Below are 3,987 nucleotides of genomic sequence, written 5' to 3'. Positions count from 1 at the left end.
TCTGGTTTTCAAATGGTATTTGAGTAAACATTGTGTGACTGCTAAACCTAAAACTGTGCAATTCTAACCTATTGTAAGAAAACTGCTTCCAGTGAGAATCTGCGCTTTTCAGCCACTTGCTGGCTGCGTGATGCATATAGCGGGCCTTCACACTACTACACATGTGTCTATGGCAACCTGAAGATGTGTGCTAAGAGTGCACTTACTGGGTGATCTCTGCACACTGAGCTGTCATCAACAGCACTGTCATGGTTTCTGATCGGGATCCAGAAGGATGGGTTCTTGGCCATGTGACCACTATGAGAGCAAGTTGCAGTGGGCACATGATGGAGAAGCCCACATAACCTACCTGGCCATTAAAGGCCACTTAACCATTTGCCTACCGTGCACTTATACCCCTTTCGTGCCCAGGACAATTTTCAGCTTTCAGTGCTGTTGCACTTTGAATGACAATTGCGCAGTCATGCAACACTGTACCCATATGAAATTTTTATAATTTTTTTTTTCACACAAATAGAACTTTTTTTGGTGCCCTTTAATTGCCACTGGGTTTTTTATTTTTTTGCACTATAAACAAAAAAAAGCAAAAAATTGGAAAACATTTTTCTTTGTGTTTTTTTATTATAAAATTTTGCAGAACTGTAATTTTTCTCCTTCACTGATGTGCGTTGATGAGGCTGCACTGGTGAGCATTGATGAGGAGGCACTGATGTGCAGCAATGATGGGTGGCTGACTGGCAGCACTGACTGAGGGCACTGATCATCAGTGTCATGAATCGGTGCCGATCCGCTCTGTGACAGCTGCTGGTTATCGGCAGTACTTTCCTCATGCTGAAAGTGCTGCCGGTAACCAGCAACTGTATTTACTCCGTGATCTGCTGGGTCATTGGACACAGCTGATCACTTGGTAAAAGGCTGCTGTGATTGGCCTTTTTACCTCATCATGTGATCAGCTGTATCCGTAGGACACAGATTGCTGGGTGCACGCCGCTGGGGCGTGTGGGAGGCCGCATTCTGGGAGGATGTCATATAACGCCCTACCAGAACTGGATAACCGCACTGTAGCCATCATTTGGCTATAGCGTGGTTAGCAAGTAGTTAAAGGGTTGCTGGGAGGGGGCATATTTTTCTGATATACAAGAAAATTATTACGCATATGTAAGACTATTTAAAATTCCAAATCCAGGCATAAATACAGCACTATGCTAGCTGTTATCAGTTAACAATTTCAGCATGTTTGCTGGAGGAGAGCAGAGGGATGGCCTTATGTGTCTTCAACTCATTCATTATCCAGCCACAGGCTAGGGGCAGGTTGGTGGCTGAGCAGTCAGGGAAGGGCAAAAATTATATTAAAAAAAATTGTGTAGCTCTACACTATATGCATATTTCATTATATTTAATCCTTTAACCTCCTCGGCGGTATGATTCTTTCAGATTTTTTTTTTTGTGCTGAAAGTGGTACCATTTTTTGCATGGAAATATGTAGTTTTTTATTGTAGGCTGTAATTTTTAGGAATAACTCACTGAAATCCGTACAAGCAAGAGTCTAGTAAACATTCCGGATATGATAAAACTTGAAACCCGAAATCATAGATTATAATTTAATAAACAATCCTAAAAAATAATATAATAAATTTAATTCAATAATATAATCAAACCAAAAACACTGAAATTTGAAATACAGAGGCAAATTCGCACATTGCTGAGCAAAGTCACAAAATCGTTTTCAGTGTCTGACGAATTTCCCCCACGAATTATTATCACTCAATTCTGCAAGTGGTTCTGATTTACTATCGCTGTTTTCTAGCTGGTCTAAAACCGCTTTTGACCTAAAGGGACACTTTTTGGATGCCATGGACTTTTCTCAGTTTCCAGGCAGAAAGGACAGTAAAAATGCAGGCAGGGCACAGGACAAAGCACTCGGGACAAAATGTATGTGAAATGGTTTGATACAGTAATGGAATACTATGTGATTTTAGTGAATGTCACTTTTACAATTTTCAAATTTCCCGCCAGTTCCGTCCCCATACGTCCCAGGGAACGGAACCCGGAAGACATTGCCGGGGACACTGCAGGAGGGACATTGCGGGAGCACAGGACAAGGTAAGTGAAGAACAGATCCTGGAGCAACGTTGCAAGGTATTCCCGAGTGTAGCTCGGGGTTACCGCTTGTGCTGAAACGTTACCCCGAGCTACACTCGGGAATACCTCCAGGTAGGTTAATGTGTTCGCAGTGAGGAAAGGCTTCCATCTAGCCACTCTACCATAAAGCCCAGATCAGTGGAGGGCTGCAGTTTTAGCTGTCATTCTGGGAACTGTCTCATCTCCACACAGGATCTCGAGTGACTATTGGATTCTTGGCCACTTGCTCAATTTAGCTGGTGTCCACCTATTGGAAGAGTCCTGGCTGTGCCAGATTCCTCTATTTGAGGATTATGGAGGCCACTGTGCTCTTGGGAACCTGCAGTGCAGAATTCTGGGAACTGTCTCATCTCCACACAGGATCTCGAGTGACTATTGGATTCTTGGCCACTTGCTCAATTTGGCTGGTGTCCACCTCTTGGAAGAGTCCTGGCTGTGCCAGATTCCTCTATTTGAGGATTATGGAGGCCACTGTGCTCTTGGGAACCTGCAGTGCAGAGCTCTGAAGGAAATTTACCACAGGTGGACTCTAATCAAGATGTAGAAACCTCTTGGCAATGAACAAGATAAATGGAAGGCTCCGGGGCTACATTTCAAGTGTTGTTGCAAAGGCTCTGAATACTTACGCCAATGTGATATTTCAGTTTTTCCTTTTTTCATACATTTGCAAACATTTTTAAAATTCTGTTTTTTCACTTTGTCATGGGATACTGAGTGTAGATTAATGAGGAAAAAAAAAATAATTTAAACTGTACCATCAGGCTGCAACATAACACAATTGAAAAAAAGCGAAGGGGGTCTGAATACTTTATGAATGCACTGCACCTTACTTTGGAGAAATAATCTCTCACTTTCTTAAGTGTCTCAACACAACAAATAAAATCTTACCAATGGGACACTGACAGCAAACAAAAAAAAAAGTGGTCAGAGGTTTTATCCAATACTTTGGGCTCATTCCCACGAACAGCATATGTATGCAACAGCATAGCGAAACAAGTGTGACGTGAGATTGGTGTGTGTATAGAATACATTTTCTGCAGAATAAACACTTGAACTGAAGCTGTTGGTTTAAGCTGTTGGTTCACACCATAGAAACGCAGTCCGGATTCATTTCTTTATGCACTCTGTATTCTCTTGATACGTTCCGGTTTATGTTTTCTCTTCTTTTTCTTCAACTTAAATAAGGACATGTGTGTTCTAGTACATTTTGTTATGTGTTTTACTGCATTCCAGTACAGTTCAGTGTAGAAAAATACAGCATGTTCTAGTTTTTTTTTTTTTCTGGAACACACTGTAACTGACCACACTAGTGTGAACTATGCCACTGGAAATCCTGTAACCTACTATTAATGCATTTTTGATGCAAAAAAAAACAAAAAACGCACTGAACTGCTTGTGGTGTGAACTGGCCCTAAGCTATTCACAAAATCGGTTGCTTTTAGAGTACATAAACAAAGTGGAATTTAAACCCGAAAGCAAACATTTATTATATTGCAGCTTACCAATTCTTAGACGTGATTGCAGCATAAGTTTTCTTTTTTAGGCTTTCTTCTATTTTGATATGGTGATCCAACAGAACAATCTCTTGCCATTAAAGGGATGAGACAAACCATTTACCACTGACAGGTCCTTACAATGATCAGCTTTTTTTAAATTAATTTACGTAAACCTCTATCCCAAAAGGAAAAAAACTGTTTGCACAGTAAATAAAGTGTTAGCTGGAGTTTGGTTTCAATTTTGTTAATGTATTTAAATCTGTTAGTACATCTAACACTCCCCTCCCCCCAGACAAACAGTGCTACTGTCCAAAGGTGTCTCCTGTGCTCCTTCATCCAGAGTGGGGGC

The sequence above is a fragment of the Staurois parvus genome, unplaced genomic scaffold (genome assembly GCF_062004578.1).
Source record: "Staurois parvus isolate SC_StPar_1 unplaced genomic scaffold, SC_StPar_1.0 ptg000610l, whole genome shotgun sequence".
NCBI lineage: Eukaryota > Metazoa > Chordata > Amphibia > Anura > Ranidae > Staurois > Staurois parvus.
This window is presented reverse-complemented; position numbering follows the sequence as displayed.